Source organism: Triturus cristatus, chromosome 1_2, assembly GCF_964204655.1.
Source record: "Triturus cristatus chromosome 1_2, aTriCri1.1, whole genome shotgun sequence".
NCBI classification, from domain to species: Eukaryota; Metazoa; Chordata; class Amphibia; order Caudata; family Salamandridae; genus Triturus; species Triturus cristatus.
In genome coordinates, this window is record NC_140580.1 from 397928023 (window position 1) to 397947728 (window position 19706).

At 45.4% G+C, this 19706-nt stretch overlaps 1 protein-coding gene across 5 annotated transcripts in view; it reads right to left on the bottom strand.

Moving 5' to 3' along the window:
- The window catches only part of SGMS1 (sphingomyelin synthase 1), a 768301-nt gene that overhangs the window by 202595 nt on the left and 546000 nt on the right, over positions 1-19706 (bottom strand). For 4 of the 5 annotated variants that reach the window (XM_085605461.1, XM_085605472.1, XM_085605491.1 and 1 more), the window contains one exon: positions 17807-17879. The gene's annotated coding sequence lies outside the window, so the exon portion shown is untranslated. Of the gene's footprint in view, positions 1-16164; positions 16320-17806; positions 17880-19706 lie in introns of those variants that run through there. The other variant, XM_085605514.1, reaches the window with a different exon arrangement.

Consider the following 19706-nt stretch of genomic DNA (forward strand, 5'->3'; position numbering starts at 1 on the left):
ACTGGACAGGGCAGCCACTGCTCCTCTAGCCCAAGCGGTTGTTGTCTCTTTTTCCCCCTTTATCCTTGCTGTCCGATGGACTGGAGATGGCAGGCTTGTTAGTTGCTAAAATTCCTTTCCCCCCCCTGCTCTTCGACTAGATGATATGCCCCGTGAGAGAACCTTTAAAACTATCCTTCGCCCTTACTGGTGGTAGGAATTCCAGCTAAAGGATCGTTCTATAGATGCTTGAACTAGGACGCTTGAACTTGCACTGCAACTGAGAATTTCTTTTTATTTTCTTTATGCTTATTGCATTAAATGTGAGTTATTCTTCTAAAACTATTGCATTAATGTGTAGTTTATATTACTTTCGAATTCTGATGAAGACTTGACTAAATTGCCTAATATGCCTGATTCTTTAATACAATACTCCTTTAAAACTAGAACGATTGAGTCTTTATTGTACTAATAGTGTTCCTATTGAAACTGTTCATATTGGGTATCAATGTATGATAAGAGGAGTCCTAGATTATTTTCAAAAAAGGTTTTACTCCTCTTATTTTGTACCGCGGTAACAGAGCTCTTGGTTTGCATGATACTGGCCCAACAGAACTTCTTTAGGTTTGGTTTATCCATGGTTATCGTAAATTTATAGCATGGTTCTGAGGATAGTGTACTTAAATTTGATAAGCAATTTGTAGATTGGTTACCAATTCCTGGTCTTCATTGGTTAACCACTAGTGGGCATCCAGTATCCCCACCCCTCAATGCGATGAACAAGGTCCATTGGAGGACCAAGCCAGTTTTATTAAGAACGAAATACATTTTAGACAAAAGAATTACCAAAATTGGGCCAAGTAACAAAAGAAAATATAGTAAAAAGAGTTTCGCTGCATCACAAGCTTAGAGGACAACTGTTTATTGGCTCAAATGGAGTGTGCATCAGGATTGTGAGAACCAGGTTGAGGTCCCGTTGGGTCAAAGGGTTTTGGCGGGTACATTTGGGTAAGCCCTACAAAAAACGCATCACAACAGGTGATATAAACAAGGATGACTGATCACGCAATGAAAGAAATGATGATACAGCCGACAAATAACCTTTGACTGTTGCCACAGTAAGGCGTTGCTGGGCTAGAGTTGGGGAGACAAGGAGAACATTCGACAACTGTTCCTGTAATGGTTGAATATGTTGGCAGGAACACCAAGCAACAAACTTCTCATAGTGTCCCACATAGACGGTCTTCATAATGGGATGCCTGGCTACCATAATCACATTCACTACTTCATGAGGAAGATCGAAGGCCATCAACTGTTGCTGCTCAGTGTCCAGGCATGGAGGGGCAAGATGTGCAGGCTCACATGCAGGCTCTGCCCTGTTGTGGCAGCAGGTCCTCCCAAGAGACAGCCAAATAGGAATACAGATTCTCATGGCCAGAAGTTCTGGGAACCACACTCTTGCCCCAATTCGGAGCTACTAGGCCGATTTGGTTCCTCCTCTTCTTCAGAATTTTCAATAGAAAAGTTAGAAGCGCAACATTTTCAATAAAAGTACTTACAAGTGACAGACGTAAGGGAACGCCCTCCGGATCTGCATCAGAAAGCACAGAATGAAAGGAACTAGCATTGACACTCAGAGGTGGCAGTTATTTTGTGGCCCCAAAGGTCACTTCCTGGATGGGATGGACCTAATGTAGAGCTGCAGGGAATCGCTCTGAAAAATCTATGGAACCAGTCTGCCTTCTGGGGGTATTCACAAGGTGAGGAATCTTCAATTAGAAGTATGCATCAGAAACATTTGTCATTAGTGAAATCTACAAATTGTGCAGCAGATGGTGAAATTATGTGGCAAATTCCAAATTATGCAGAAAACGCTGTGGCCGCAGAATCACATAATTCCAATGGCCTAAAATACAGAGTGCAGAAGACTTTCAAAATGTCAAGCAATTCGGAACGAACATGGACACCTGGGGTGTGAGATGATTTGTAGGTAACAAGTGTTTTTAAATGTATATTAAGATAGGTGACCTGGCGACTGATGGGATGGAATTCTGTTTTCTAAAAACACTTCTAGAAAAATATTGCCTTAGGGCAGTGTTTTCCAAGCTTTTTAGAACCACGACCCACTCTTCAAAATAACAAACATTTGCAACCTACCTAGCTGTAATAGACATGAGGCACGCAATTTTTTCTAATGCTAGTAAAGCATCTTGCCGTAGCATACTGCCATTTACAGGCAGCACTTTATCTATTGAAATGGCCACTAAATGTGCACAGAGATACAGTTTTACTGATAAAACAGTATTGCACACATATGGTGTTTGGAAATCATGTTTCAGTGACTATTCCTCATTTGACCGAGATGAAAAAAGACCAGGTACGAACTGCCATTCATGGCATTATAATGAAGGAATACTTGCGCGCGAATGCGGCACCTAAAGGGCTATGGATACAAAATGCTCCATGGATCTTCCTGAAAGACATGCTATTCAGGAAAGACTGGTCTTCCATCTCATGGAAATGTACCAGAGACTATCTAGTCCTAATCATAAAAACAGCCACAAGGTTAGTAGAAGCTCTCACAATCCAAATTCAAACAAGTGAAGCCAGATTGAAAACAACGGTTCAACTCACAATATACAAGAAGAAACTTGAGGAGATCAACAGAGAAATGAATGAGACCAAGGAGTACATCACTCAGAATAAAATACAGAAACTGAGTAAGGATCTCAAGAAATTCTCAGTTGAAAAGATGCACCCTTACTCTAGAGAAGACTACACAATACCTGACCATTATAATGACGACTCCACTGGCGAAACATCCAGCAATAACTCAGATTGGAGCAGCGATGAAGGCTCTTACCCTAGACGAGGAAGAGGTCGATACAGACGAAATCAACGACGACGAGGTGCCAATTGGTCAACGCCACAGTTCTATGACCAACCAAAACAACTATACCAACCATTTGCACCTAACTTTCAGGGATGGATGAACCCATATTTACAAGGACCACACATGATGGGCCCTATGATGAACACCCAACGCCCCCCTTTTTTAGGGAGAGGTCGGACCACCCAACGAGGAAGGAAAAAAGAAGTATCCTGGAACGACCAAGAGAGACAGATATACACCAGGAGCATGTCCAGAGACCAACCAGGCCCCAGCAACATGAATCCCTGGTGATAAATCTAACGGACACCACGATAACCCAAGATCAAGAGGAAATACTAAACAAAGGACTAGGTTTTGTCCCCACACCCCCTTTAGATTTATTCAAAGTCAAGTGCGAGCTATCAGAATTCTGTAGAAAAATAAAATTGAAAGCTTTCTTCAAAAACAAACAGAACGATGCACCAACAAGTGACACCAGCCTCAGACCAAAATCCACCTTCTGTCCACCCAACCATCTGGTCCCTATAGAAGTATTAGCCTTCGAACAAGCTATTCTCAAAGGAGTGGACAACATCAAACCCTCATCCCAAAGACCATTTATGAATATCACCAAACGAGAAAGACTGGCAATAAAAGAACTAAGCAGCAATGAAAACATAATTGTCAAACCTGCTGATAAAGGGGGAGGAATCGTCCTCTTGAACAAATCAGGATACGACACCCAATGTCAAAACCTACTATCAGACCACAAATTCTATGAAAAAATTACCATTGATCCAACAAAGAGACTGCAAAGTATCATTAAATCCATGATAGAAGAAGCTGAGACTAATCAGTGGATATCAAAACACGAAGCAGACTTCCTAATAACCAAATCACCCAGAACACCATATTTCTATTCCCTACCAAAAACACACAAGAATAGATCTCCACACCAGGACGACCAATTGTCTCAGGAATTGGGTCGGTATTGGAACCTCTTTCACAATTTGCCGATCATTTCCTCAAACCTCTTGTACAACGAACACCCACGTACCTGAAGGACACACGTGACCTCCTCAATCAACTGGACAACCAGATATACAATGAAAACACCATGTATCTAGTGGGACTGGATGTGGAAAGCTTATACACCAGTCTCCCCCAACAGAAGACCCTAGACACCCTCGAAAACATGCTGTTCTCGGAACCTTGGACTCACTCAACACCGAGACATTTCATACTACAGTGTTGCAAGTTAGCTCTGACCGAAAACTATTTTGAATACGAGGGCACACTCTATAGACAACGCCACGGTACATCGATGGGCAGCACCTTTGCTCCCAGTGTGGCGGGTCTGTATGTCAGTGACTTTGAGCAAAAATACATACACAACCCCGACAATCCGTACCTGACTAAAGTAAAATTCTGGAAGCGTTACATAGATGACGTCATAATGATTTGGGAAGATACTGCTGAGTCTTTAGGAGATTTTCTTATATGGATCAACTCCAGAGATGAGTGCTTAAAATTCACCTGCACTTTCGACAGACACAAACTTGACTTCCTAGACATAACTATCTATTCAGAGAATAACCTCCTCCAAACTAAGACGTACCACAAACCAACAGCAAAGAACAGCTTGCTGTCTTACAATAGCTTTCACCCGCGTCCTCTCAGAGACAATTTACCATTCAGCCAGTTTCTTAGACTCAAGAGGAACTGTAGCAATCTCCAAATTTACAAAACTCAAGCCAAAGAATTGGGTTAAAAACTAATCAAAAGAGACTATCCAGTAAAAATCATAAGGAAGTGCCAGAAAAGAGCCCTGTACCAACCGAGAGAAAATCTTTTGCAGACATCCACACGGGCAGAACCAGAGGATCTTCTAACGTGTGTCACCACATATAATACTATGTCCAACACAGTGAAAAAGATTGTGAATAAAAATTGGAGAATTCTAACCTCTGATACTTTACAATGGCCTAAACCAAGGTTTGCAAACAAAAGAACAAAGAACATAAAAGATCTTCTAGTACATACTAGACCAGCTCTGCAAACAAGTACAGAAACCATAACAGCAGCATGGAATCTTGCACCGATCACAGGACACTATCCGTGTGGGACGTGCTCAGTCTGCAGCCTAACAAAAGTGACCAAAACCATCCAACTTCTTCCCAACCTTACGTGGACACTGCGACAACATACCAACTGCAATACTACCCACGTAATTTACATGATCACCTGCCCCTGTGACCTCAAATATATTGGAATGACTTGCCGAAAAATAAAATTGAGGATCACAGAACATAAAAGCAACGTGAACTGCAAAAGAGCGACTACCAAAATGAGTAGACACTTCATAGAGAACAACCATGCCACCAGTGATCTAAAATGGGTAGTCCTAGAAAGTTTGAGAACTGTCAACTACAATGCCGAACGTATTTTGTACGAGAAAGAACAACGTTGGATTGACCGTTTGTCCACGGACAAAGAAGGCCTCAACGATAATATCCCATGGAACACCTTAGCCACTTAAGCATTCCATCACATGAATATTTGAAACAAACAAGAATGCAGTACCTGATTAATCTATTCACCAAGGCACGCTAATTACGCATAACGAATACTTATTCCACCATCCGATCTCAGAATCACGAGAGTGTCGCAGTTTCTCTATCACCATACCTTATTCCAATCATGATAGTTTCCCTAGGGAACATCACACACTAACAAAGTATAATTTTACATCACGAACAGCAATGTCTCGACTAGATTAGTGTATACAATCCCATTCAGTAACAACCCCTTTTTTCCTGTTGGTTCCAACACACATCTGTACCGTGCCAACCATGACACTTTGCCAATTTTTACCGTACAACGTGGAGTCCTTCTTCAACCTCCACTACCTCTGCACCTTTTAACGGTAAGCCTACACGGACGATTATGGTTGGGTGTACCGCGAGAAGAGGCAGATGCAGACACCGAACGTGCGAGAATCGGTAAGCTCTGATGGCCGCCGCTGTTTTGGAACAACGTCCAAACTAAAGTAAGGTCTTTCTAATTTACCTCTTTTGTCTTTTTCATTTAACTACAGCAATGAATTCTCGGCCTGCCTCCGGGCATCCACGTATGAATATTAATAACTTTGTCTGAGGTAAACACGCATTGACGTATTATTGTAGCATGTTGTTAGAAACACCAACGACTGATTATTTAGAAGATGTGACTAAGCTCATCTCACTTACGTCGCAATAAGCGGCACATCCAACGACTCGCTATTAATGATGATGTTTATGATGACATTTTGAGTCCATCGCATGATTACAAGCATACCTTGAATGATATTATCTACAGGGCTTCGTATTCTTTATCCATAACGTGTCCCCTCGAATCATTATGAACTAGGCAATTTTCAACAATGATTTTTTTAATTTTTAATTTCATCCCGCCGAGATTAGCATCTCTTTACCTCACGTAACTGCCCCTGGCTTTCGCCTACTTGCTTTGTATTTACATATTATCCTCACTTACCTCCCCTCATACAAGTAGTTGCCCTAGATGATCGCATGAAGCAGCAAATCATGGCCTCGAATCAAGAAAATTTGGTGAAAGTAACCTTTTCTACCTTTTCTAGGTACAGATACTATTGATCTGAACCCTCTACTCAGAACAAGTGACAAGTTTTCTCACTTTAGGAGCGACAGAGCGCCTTCCTACAAATAATGGTCCTGATGAAAGCCTTTAGACCCTTGCAGAAGGCTGAAACATGTTGACCCCTATACCATGAAAAGTACGGCAGACCAGTAACTCCGTCTCACCCCGCACTTCTTTCTTTTAACTCTCTGATCAAGCTTTCAAGAATAAAGTCACTATGGAAACAATGACCAAGAGATTTTAACTCACTAGATACGAACCCTCTCACATTTTTTGTTTTTCATGTCTGGACACTACTGTTGAACCAGAAGGTCTTCCTCCGGGTGGAGGGCAGCGTACATTCAAAAAAGACCCTATGATGATGCTGCACTTTTACACTTAAGCGGTAACCCAGTTCATGCCGCCTCTGGTACCTGTGCATAGTTATGAGGGTTCTTTTACGAAGGAAATAACAGTGATAAGACCCTGGCTACACAGGACAAGTGGTCCACTCCCTTTTTGATTTTTTGTATTCCTCATTTGTGCATCACTAAGTTAAGTGTCTTGATATGTTTTGATCCTAATAAAATCTTTGTTTCCATCGCATTTCAGAATTACAAACAAATGTGCTTCAGTTTTGCTTCCCTAACTGCTAAATGCGTTAAGCTCATTTATAGTTATTAACATTTTGTTACGCGTTATAAAAAATGACATTCTACAGCGTTACCTTTTTCAATTCTTGTACCCCAGCAAGATTGTCACATAATTTACTTGACTTTTTTTTTCTCACCTTGCAAAGTGAGGAGTTTGTAAACACAAATCTCCAGATTAAAAAATAAGCAGTAATTTGTCAGAAGACATAGCCCGAACTTTGTCCAGCCTTTGAAGCACAGCAAATGTGACAAGATAAATACAGAATTTAAAGGCATCTCTATTTAATGCTTGGACTTTCACGACCCACCAAAAATCGCCTCGCGATCCGGACCACAGTTTGGGATTTGGAAAACACTGCATTAGGTTGGATGCAGTTTTACTGATGGAAATTCAAGTGGAGGGAGTTCGCACCAAAGTGGTCTCATGCCTGAACTATAAAAGGGCCTTAGTGAAGCTTAGGAATAATACCTACACATAGCGAGTATCCTTAATCCAGTTTTGACAAAATAAAAACTTGAACCACATGTTTAAAAGAAGTTTTTGGGTTGAGATTTTGCAGGAACCTGAGCTGATGCTTTGCCCCCTGTAGCCAAAGAGCTGACATGCGCTTGCAAGTTCAAATTTTCAGTTTAGCTCAGAGAACGGGTAGAGCCACGTTTGGATTGGGTCACAGCAGTTTGGGGGAGAAATCGGAAGTAACTTTGGTTTTTTGGTAAGAATGACCCTGTGACTAAGAGAAAGGACTTGCTAAAACTCAAGAAATAAGCAGAACGGTGTCCATCTTTTTGGAAATGTGTTTCGGGCCGCATCTTTTATCACCAGCAAACGTGTAAAAAAAAAATAGTTGCCCATACCTACGTATATAGCATTTCCGTTGTTCAGCCTAATAGTGATTAGGACTTGGACTAAGGTTCTGAGCAAATCAAATGTAATCCAACGAAAAAGATTCCTTAGGAGCTTTAGGAGGCCAAAGCATTTGCAACAAGTGACAAAGACTTGGATAAAGAATAGTCGATGAGAACTCCTAGGGTTTTCACCACGTTTTTTGGCTCTGGTGCAGGACCCAGCGAAGCTGACCACCAAGATGAATCCCACATCTGATGGGCACCATCAAATTGCAGAAGTGGTTATCGGCATTTAGTTTTAGGCAGTGAGATATCATCCAACTAGCTACCTCGGAGACACAGCTGGAGAGGCTTTTCAAAATCCCTTCATGCTTTTCCCCAATTGAGATAACCAATTGGGTGTCGTCTGCTTATGAGAAAATCTCAAATCCTCAATTTCTGACCATCTTAGCAAAGAAGGAGACGTACACGTTCAAAAGTGTCTGACTCGGGGAGGAGCCCAGAGGAACCCCACATTTAGAACTGTGGGGGAAGATCAAAAAGTATTCAATTGAACGGAAGGAGTCCTTTTGCTTAGAAAAGAGCCAAACCATCTTAGGACTGTGTAGTGGAGCCCTATCATGAAGTATTTTTATTATCACTATGCTGTGCGTGTTGGTATTGAATGCTGCAGAGAGGTCAAGAAGGATCAGGGCAACAGCCTTGCCCTGATCAACTTCTAATTTAATGTTGTCCAAAACAGAAAGAAGGGTAGATTCTGTACTGTCCCATCTGAGATGGATCTAACTGGTTGTTGTCCTCTAGAAAGGCGGTCAGGGGAGTGTTGACAAGTCTTTTCAGGACTTTGGACATGTAAGGAAGCAAGGATATATGGCGGTAGTTAAACAGAGTGGAAACATCTAGTCCTGCTTTTTTGACCAGGGGAGGAATTAGTGCTTGCTTCCAGGTGTCGGGGTACTAAGCATTTGTCAAGGAGCAGTTGAACATTTTAGTCAAATGACTTAGTGTAGGTGCTAAGCAGGAGAATATGAAGTGGGGACAGGGGTCAAGAGAAAAGCCCGATTTGACCTCCATCAGCTTCACGTCCTGTTCCATTGACACATTTGCGAGACTCCCAAGTAAGCACTTGCGTCCAGGTGCGGTCCCAGCTAATCCCAGGGGAGCTCCGCTAAAAAGGATCGAGTGTCATATGTCGAGTAGATTTTATCAATTTTATCTGTGAAGTAGCTATCTATTTCTTCATAATGGGGGGCTGAAGGGGCAATGACCGATGATAAGCTGGTAGGTTGGGAGAGTTCTTTAACAATTTTGAATAGTTCTATGGAGGAGCTTTTGCTTTCTTCTAGTCTTCTAATGAAGTAATCTTTCTTTGCTCTCTTGAGCGGTCTATGATAATGGTTAATGAACAAGTTACTTATCTCCGGTAACGATATATCTGTAAGAAACATTAGTTAGTTATAGATTCCTTACCTTAGAATTGGATCCAGAAAGTTTTTTCATCAGCAGAACCTTTGCGCATCGGAAGGTGGCGTCGGTCGGCTCTGCGTCTGTCGTCGGCGTCCCTGTTATGACATCGCAACAGCTACTTAGACGCCGCCCTCACTCGCTGACGTCAGTTCTGTACACGACTTTCCGCACCAGAAACGCAGCCATGCAAGCCACTGACCATTGGTGCACAAAACTAGGGCCCTGAAAGGAGGTCCTTCACCCTAGAAATCAGTTCGCAGAACGGAGAGGATGGGTGGCACGGTAAGGAATCTATAACTAACTAATGTTTCTTACAGATATATCGTTATTGAAGGTTAGTCACATGTTCATCTGACAAAAACACGTTAGATATAGATTCCTTACCTTAGAATAGATACCCCAGCAATACCAACCCCGGTGGTGGGTCTGCGAACCAAGATCACACCAGAAAGTCCTAGAGAACAGAACGGCCAAAGAAGCAGTCTCTCTGGACTTGGCTGTCCAGGCAGTAGTGCTTCGTAAACGTGGGCAGCGATGCCCACATGGCCGCCTGACAGATGTCATTTAGAGGAACTCCTCTTCCCAAGGCAGTAGTGGCTGCCGTCGCCCTGGTGGAATGGGTGCATAACTCGACCAGAGGCTCGTTTTTAGCTAGAGAATAGCATGCCTTAATACACAGAACGACCTGTCGAGAAATGGTGGGTTTGTTTACGGCCCGACCCTTCTTGGCGCCCACGTAGCCAACCCGGAAATGTTTTGTGCGATTCAGATAGAAAGAGAGCGCACGTTTTGGGTCCAGACAGTGGAGCCTCTCTTCCTCCTTCGAAGGATGTGGAGGCAGAAAGAAAGTGGGCAAAGTAATGGTCTGCCCGATGTGGAAGGCAGTGACAACCTTAGGAAGAAAGGATGAACGGATCCTGAGAACCACCTTGCCGGGATGGACAGACAGGAAAGGAGATTTGGAAGAAAGGGCCTGGAGCTCACTCACCCTTCTAGCAGAAGTGATGGCTACCAGGAAAGCAGTCTTAACAGTCAAGAGTCTTAAAGGACAGTTATGAAGCGGCTCAAAGGGAGTGCACATCAAATAGGTAGGAACAAGATTCAAGTCCCACTGAGGCATAACGAAGGGGATTGCAGGAAAGAGATGCGTTAAGCCTTTTAAGAAACGGTTAACTACTGGGGACTTGAAAAGTGAAGGTTGATCTGGCAGCTGAAGGAAGGCAGAGATGGCTGAAAGATAGCCCTTGATAGTGCCCAGAACAAAGCCCTTCTGGGCTAAAGAAAGAAGGAACAAGAGAACTTCAGAAAGAGGGGAAGAAAGGGGATCCACAGCCTTTGCTGTGCACGATGCCACAAATTTGTTCCACCGGCAGGCGTATACCGTCTTAGTGGAGGGACGCCTGGCTACCAAGATTACGTCACAGACTTCGGGAGGCAACTGCCGCCGCTCAATCTACACGCAAGGAGGTGGAGACTGGACAGGTTTGGGTGGAGGACCGTCCCCTGCTGCTGCGACAGAAGATCCTCCCGAAGAGGCAGTCTGATCGGAGGAGCGATGGCCATGTTGAGCAGCTTGGGATACCAGACTTTCGTGCCCAATCTGGAGCCACAAGAATGACTTGGGCCCGGTTGCACCTGATCTTCTTCAGCACTCTGGGCAGAAGTGGTATAGGCAGAAAGGCGTACAACAGACCGCAGCTCCACTCGTGACGAAAAGCGTCGCCTAGCGAGTGCCGCCTTGGAAATTCCAACGTGCAGAATTGCGGACATTGCGTGTTCTCTTCGGTGGCGAATAGATCTAACCAAGGCTCTCCCCACTGTCGTAAGAGACCTTGCACCACCTCCGAGTGAAGATGCCATTTGTGATCCATCATGCACCTGCGGCTGAGTTCGTCCGCCCAGGCGTTCAGAGAACCTGAGATATGCCCTGATGTTCCAGCCATGTCCACAGGCGAAGGGCCTCCTGACATAGGGTTCACGACCCCACCCCGGCCTGTTTGTTACAGTACCACATGGCGGTGGTGTTGTCCGTTAACACCTGAACTACTCTTCCCCGCACAGAGGGAAGGAATGCTTTCAGTGCAAGACGATTCGCCCAGAAGGTTAATGTGAAGCCCGGACTCCGCTGGAGACCAGAGGCCTCTGATCTCCGCCTTTCCCATGTGGCCACCCCATCCCAGAAGGGACGCGTCCGTCACCGCCGTGTGTTCTGGTTGGGGAAGGGAGAGGCATCTGCCATTGACCCAATCCTGGTTCTTGAGCCACCACTGTAGTTGTTGAGCAGTGCCCTCCGAAATCTGGACGCAATTGGACAGATTCCCCTGATGCTGCGCGCACTGGAACTTCAGGTACCACTGCAGAGCCCGCATATGCCACCTGGCATGATCGACTAACAGGATGCAGGAGGCCATGAGGCCCAGCAGCCTCAGAGTCATTCTGACCAAAACCCGGGATAGAGGCTGAAAGATTGGAATCATAGTCCGAATATCCCGGACTCGCTGTTCGGGAGGATAAACCCAAAACCGTGTTGTGTCCAGAACCGCTCCGATGAAGAGGAGCTTCTGAGAGGGAATCAGGTGTGAACTTCGGCACATTGATGGAGAACCCCAGCGAATTCAGGAGGTCGGCCGTAGTCTGAAGGTGGGAGACGACTGCCTGGGGCGAGCCCGCCTTCATCAGCCAGTCATCGAGATAGGGGAAGACTGAAACCCCTGATCTGCGCAGATGAGCTACGACCACCGCCATCACTTTCGTGAACAAACGAGGGGCGCTGGTAAGGCAAAGGGGAGCACGGTGAACTGAAAATGCTTGTGGCCTACCGTGAACCATAGGAAACGCCAGTGGGCCGGCAGGAGGGGGATGTGAAAATAAACATCCTGCAGGTCCAACGCTACCATCCAGTCTTCCAGGTCGAGGGCAGACAAGACCTGAGCCAGCGTCAACATCTTGAACTTCTCCTTCCGGAGGAAGCGGTTGACGTCCCTGAGATCCAAGATAGGACGAAGGGCCTTTTCCTTCTTGGGAGCCAGAAAGTAGTGGGAGTAACAACCACGACCTACTTCTGGGACAGGAACGCACTCGATGGCTCCCTTGGCAAAGAGAGCTGAAACTTCCTGCTGGAGAAGGGCCAGTTGATCCTCCGACATGCTGTGGTATCGCGGTGGCATGGCTGAAGGGGTAGTCTCAGAGGGGAGGGAGTAGCCCCTTCGGACTATTTCCATGATGGAACGCCAGTGGGGGATGTGATGGCAAATCCTGCTGCCCACTGGCGTTTGATGGGCCTGAAAGGTTGGGTTAGGAGGCTGCTGCAGAGGGGTGGGGTTGGTGGACTGGCCTGCCCGCTGGCCCCCCGAACCACAGCGTTGGTTCCTACATCCCCGCAAAGGTTGAGTAACTTGCTGACAGAGGTGCTGTGCCTGTGGCTCTGGGCGGGACGTAGCAGGGCACCCCTTCCGTAGCCACAAAAGGGTCGAAAAGCAGACTGCCCAGGGCAGGTGGAGAGGCCCAAGGACTTGGCCGTAGTCCGCGAGTCCTTGAGGCGCTCTAGGGCGTTGTCTGCTTTGTCACCAATAAGGTGACAGACATCAAAGGGCATGTTCATCAAGGTGTTCTGGACATCCCCTGAAAAACCAGTCTACCTCATCCAGGCGTAGCGACGAAGCGCTACTGACGTTGAAATGCTCCTGCCCAGAGAGTCGGAACTGTCCAGCCCACAACGTATCATAAACTTCGCTGCATTCCTCCCTGCGGCGACAGCCTTGGAGAGCACTGTCCGGGTCTCCTCCAGCCCCTCAGGCAGCACTTCCGCCCCCGTATCCCACACTGAGTGGGAATTACGGCCCAAGAGACATGCAGTGTTTACGGATCGCAGTCCTAAGCTGGCGGAAGAGAAAATGTTCTTTCCAAGATGGTCCAGCTTCTTGGATTCCCTTTCCGGTGGAGCAGTAGGGAAGGTGCTTTTGGAAGTGAAGGCTTGGCCCACCAAGCTCTCTAGGGTGGGGTGTTAAGAAAGGAAAGTGGGGTCACCCAGAGCCGGGCGGTGACGTCAGGCAATCATCCTGTCCACGGGAGCCCCCGTGTTGGGCCTGGATCAAGTGCCCAAAAGGATGTCGGCGAGGGCCTCATTAAACGGCAGCAAGGGTCCGAAAAGCTTGCAGCCGGTTGAAGCACCTCTGTCAGGAGGTTAGTCCTGACCGCCATCGTAGGAACCTCGAGGTTGAGAGCCTCAGCCGCCCTATGCAACACCACTGCGTACGGTGCTCCCTCCTCCGTAGCCACAGTAGGAGGAGAAAACATGCCAAGGTCAGGCGAGGTGTCCAAACCACTGGCATCCCCCAGTTCCTCTCTCCAGTCCTGCTCACCCTCCTGGTCAGCTAGAGGGTCACCTGACCCCTCCCAGTCCTCCTCCTCAGTATCTGTATGCCATTATAGTTGAAAAGGGGCCCCAGGAGTGAACACGGGCATAAAACCCCTCTGGGCGCTGGATCCCAGCTCCGTGTCCATGTCGGGATGGAGGCGGGGGCCGACCAGCGTCGAACGCGGTAGTGGTGCGGGAGGAAGTGGCAGCAGTGGAGGCGTAATCAGGTCAACCGGCGCCGATCCGGATCCAGGCCTGGATCCAAGGAGGCCCTGCAGGGCCAGAGCCGCCGGCAGAGAAGGCCTAGGACCCCCAACCATGTCCGCGGGGCCCGTAGGCGCCCTGGCGGGTTCGGGCCGCTCAAAGATGGCGTGCATCGCTTTGTAGAACGTACGAAGCTGGGCGGGAGTCGCTCCGGTTCCCGGAAAGGGAGGGAAACATGGAGTCGACTCGGGAGGGGCACCACCTGTGTGCCTCATCGGGTCGGCTGACCTACGAGAAGTCGAAGAGTGACAATGCTTTTTCGACTTCTTCTTATGCTTCGACTTACCCGACCCAGAGTGCGAAGACTTGGAACCGGAATGATGGTGGCTCCGCGACTGGTCCCTCGACCTCCCTCGCGACCAGGAGCACGAACGGCGCGAGCCAACTGCCGGTGCTCAAGCAGCTTTTGGGACCGATCCCGTAAAGCTTTCGACGCCATCGACCGTCAGTCGGAGCACGACTTGGGGTCGTGGTTGCGCTCCAGACACCGACATCATGACAGGAACTGCATGGCTTGAAGCCAGACATCCCTCGTTCACCCTGGAAGTCGAAGACTCGAAAAAAAATAAGTCGACAAAAGTCGAACAAAAAGTTAGTCAAAAAATGACTGAGGTATCGCTCTTCCCGGATCTACGCTGTCTGGCGCGGAAAAAGAAAGAACTGACAGCGCGCGAGGGCAGCGTATAAGTAGCTGCTGCGACATAACCTCGGCGATCACAACGCCGACGACGGACGTGGAGCCGACCGATGCCACCTCCTGATGCGCAGAGGTACTGCTGACGAAAAACCTTTCCGGATCCAGTCTGACGCCTGGGGGTAATTATAAGGTAAGGAAACTATAACTAACGTGTTTCTTTCAGATTTGAAGTTCAAAAGCTTGACTGTCAGAAGAGCTTTTTGAGGGTCTCTAGGTTAGCTCAAGAGATTTACATTTCCTTTTCCATCTTAGTTATAAAAATGTATAAAAGTAATTTGTTTAAAAAGAAAAAGAGGGTTGTGTTTGAAGATATGGGTCATTAACCAGGATTAGATGTCCATTAGAACTAGGGGAATGATTTTAACGTCTGTGGAAGGAGAACATTTTCAAATACAACTCGGTGTAATCAGCTTAAAGGTGGGTATGCATTATACCAGTATATACGAGAGGATGCAAGTTTTGCCTAAGGTATTAAAATGTAAACTGAGACCCCAATCTTACACCCAAGCTGCCAGACTTAAAATCTCTTCTGTGCAACAACAGGGTCATTCAGGATACAACAGTGGAAAAACACAAAACACAATGACCAAATGGAGGCTGGCTTTGAAGGGGAGTGCAGAAGGTCACAAATAGGTCTAACAAATTAAAAGGATACCGTAAGGTTAAAGCAACACCCAAAATACACATATGCAGCACAGCAACTAGTCTCTTTCTGGGAGCAGTTTGAAAAACCTAAAATAAGTTTGAAGCGATACTTGGCTACCCAGGCAGTTCAGATACGGACAGTGTGCTTTAGCCCTCTATAAAAACATGTCCCCAATGAAAACAGAGGATCATAAAAATTATCCTAACAACGCAAATTCCCTTGAGTAACTAATTAGCACTCCACAGACAAACTAGTAATAGTAAATTATCAAATGAAGATCATGTCAAATCAGGGATGAGAAATTCCTATAGCTCAATGCCCAAGACCTATGGATTTGGGTCAAGCACGACCAGCTTTGTTTATTTTGTCCACTGGACAGGTATGCTCAAGCCCCTGCAGCAAACACGCTTTTGACGTAGTCGGCAGCTCTGGCAGTTACTTACGCCAGAGCTGCCCACTAAGGACTATGATTCTGGGCAAATCACTTAATCTTCCTGTGCCTACAAAAAAGAAAAATGAACATGTCCTTGTGTGATTTTACTGGTGCTTATGTAAAGCAGTCCAATGCCTTTGGGTCAAGTTTCTGCCATTAAAAATTGTTTTTCAAAATTATACATACAATACATTTCAAACCCTTTATTGTTACCTTGCATTGCTCACAGTGGTTACAATATAAAAACATGTACATGTTTGTTAAACTTAATTTGTGGTTATTAATAATTGTGTCAGAATTAAGCAAATACTTACATATGAATCAAAGCAATATAACTGATGTACCCCAGAATCGATTGCGAAAGAGACTAGCGAAGAGCACTGGTGTGTCCCTTACCTACCCGAACCTCTTCTCTGTTTTTAGCCCGCTCCAGGACGTGACTGAAACGAGAAGCAACGTCCGCTGTTTTGGCCCCTTTAATTCAAGCCCATTCCCGGATCATGTGACCTCCGAAGAAAAACGTCATCACAGGCCGCGAACCAATGAGGAGAGAGACACAACCCGGTTGAGATGCACGTTGTGTGGTGAGGAAGACTATGAGAATGCCGAAAGAGAAGAACGGTCAGTGAGAAGAACGGTCAGTGCCAGCTGATAGTTCCCGAAACAAAAATACATCGTCTCCACTGGTAATCATTTAGAGGGCCAGTTGCGCGGCGAGTATAAATCTCTCAGAGAGGGAGACCACAAGATTTGGTGATAATTAGTTTCTTATTTGGCAGTAGTTATATCCGCACTACAAAACATTTTATGCAGAAGTAACCAAAACAGACAAGTGTGCACTGAACGTGCTAGTGAAAGTGAACAGCGCAGTGACACAAGGAAGTGTAAAACAGCGTGAACGGCGCAAGGTGAAATTACAAGGATTTTTTTGTGGTCAAAGGTACGAAAATTCCTTTTCTTTTTCTTTTAACTGTATACAGCACTATACTGAATTAAATAACCATGTCCTGATGATGACCTGGAATCGAACAGGTCGAAACACCATCGACTACTCAGCGTAAATTTGGGCATCATTGTGGTCTACCTAAACAGCCCAAACCAAATATTCAACTTGTATATATTCCATATTGTACCACTGACCACAAAAAACTTCCTTGTAACTTTGCCTTGTGCCATTCACGCTGTTTTACACTTCCTTGTGTCACTGCGCTATTCCTTTACACTAGCACGTTCAGTGCACACTTGTCTGTTTTGGTTACTTCTGCATAAACTGCTTTGTAGTGTTGATATAATTACTGCCAAATAAGAAACTACTTCTTACTAAATCTTGTTGTAGTGTCCCTCTCTTACCCTCTCTGAGAGATTTATACTATCCACACATCTGTCCCCCTGAATGATTACCAGTTGAGAAATATTTTTGTTTGCATACTCTACCTGGGTCTCAACTGGGTTAACGGGTTTACTACTGTTCTACAAGTTTTTGGCTGATAGTTCCCAGCAGGAATTCAACTTGAGTCCGCAGGGACGTAACCCTGGCAGGATAGACAAATACAAGAGACCGCAGCAGACTTCAGAGAAGTCCAGGGACAATGTCCTCACAAGTTGCCCAGTCACGCTCCTGGAGGAGCGTGGCTTGCATAGGTGCGTGCCCATCTCTGGGGAGGAGGTGTGATGCGGGTAGGACAAAAGGAGAGTCTACGAGCGGGCAACACACTATAAAACATACACTGGCTGTAGTAAAGACCAGAACACACTGCAGTATGTGCGTTTAGGTCTATAAGACAAACCGGCCCAGACAAGAAGGTCTTTCTTTTTCTTGGAAATACTTCACAAACCCAATTCCTTTCATTTTTTAGCAATTATTTACACTTGGTAACGGTTTTGTCTTGGTAAATGAAGTGATGCTCTCCCTCACTCCCCTGCCTTCTCTATAATAAGTGTGAGTAAATCACTTACCTGTGCCACTTCTTTCTCTTTAGTCCGAGGAGAACCACCGCTGGCCTCCTTGGTGCCGTCGAACTAGAATAACCTAGAAGAAATAAGAAGAGGATAAAGGGGGACCTCTGTGTTTCCACTTAATTTAACCAGAAATAAGGCATAAAAAAAATCAAACTCCCAACGTCTCAGACTATTATGTCTCGCCGCCCTCTTACATCATGCAATTTTTAAAGACAACTTTTAATACCATTTCGGTAAAAAGGCATCATAAAATATAATGTATTTATAAAGCATGTAAAAAAAATGAAGGTCTCAATTCTTGAAGAAAATCACAAAAGTGCTCCCTGCGGTCTGCGAACTTGCATCAGTGTACATTTATGACTTTTCATAAATTCAAACATGTTGTCCTGGAAACCTGAAACAGAGAATTCCAGGCACACCCCTAGCAAACTCTGCTGTAATCAGAAGTCAGACAAAATGACAATGGTGGTATATTCCGCCCGCTAGAATGATCAGTAAGATAGCCTATGGATATCTCACACAAACAAATCTTCTGTATGTGCAGAGCCTGTGACTATTCTAAGATTTGACATAAATAGAGCTCTCCTATATTAAAGGTCCAGTATATTCAGCACCGTCCAGGTCTGATTTCCACAGCAATGCCCCACACCTCCCCCAGATTTTCACATCCAGATCCAAAGAAAGAATGAGGATCTCATAATTCTGAAGGACCTGTAGTTGGTGTTACCGGCCCCATCATAATGAGGGCCTTTATGGTAAAGAACTGGCTCATAAGGGCAGCAGCAAATTAGCAAAGCTGGGGAGAGAATTTACAAGAACACAACCCTTACTCGGCAGAGTGATGAGGAAATTCATATAAGGTATATATTACGAAGAGCGTTGTTACTACAGCTCATTCCAGAGAGGACACACTATTTCACACATGTTCAGGTACTCGCAGTACTGCATTTTCTTGATTCAGGGTCATACAATCTGCTGTCGCAAAGGCAGGTAGTACCTTGGAGTGCAACCTCAATTTTGCACAACCACTTCTAGAGCCTAGCACACCTGCACGGGCTAAATGAGCTAGACGGTCCACACATGATATGCCCATCATATGTCACACAGCACATTTACAAGACAACATTTGTTGACAGTGCAGATTACGTCTTACACAATTGAAATGATAAGTGACATAGAGGCTAAGTACCTAGCCAGCATACAAGGCAGCCATATATTTACGCACAGTCCAAGTCACTTCGGAGTACAGAACAGTGATATCGACAATAGAAGACTACTCAGAAAGGCTGTACTAAAGCATGTCCAGGAATGCCTTAACGAAATCCCTGCACATGGTATCAGACACATTCTCCTTGCCAGGTACCAGTGCCTACACCCTATCTCTAGCCAAGCATGTAAATCCGTGCTTACGGGAGCCCATGGAATGTGATAAAGCAGACATTTGTGATTCCAAAAGGGGTATTCAGTGTTTCACAAATCTGGTGATGCATTGCAAGATAGGCCAGTGACCTTCCTCAAGACCATTGCTCTATGTACCACGTAGCATAGCATACCAATGGATAGGAGCATGGACAAAAATGACAATCCTGAGGCAGCATAGATTTAAGAAGGAGATTGATCCATGGATGTGTCAGAAAGCATGAATCACTCAATGTTATTTATTGAGGCAAGCGAGAAACACGTGTAGTAACAGGCCCCTGATAATAATTTTAGAACATACCAGAACTTTATGCAACTTTCTTCAATAGTGGCAGCAAAAACAGCATTTCAATTGTTAGTTGCTAAAACATAATAACATCAACAAACGAAAGCATATTCAAAAATTTCAAATAAAGTCTTCCAACACTGGCATTTGGATGTTCACGATGCCCTATGTCCACGTCAAACCAGTGGCTTT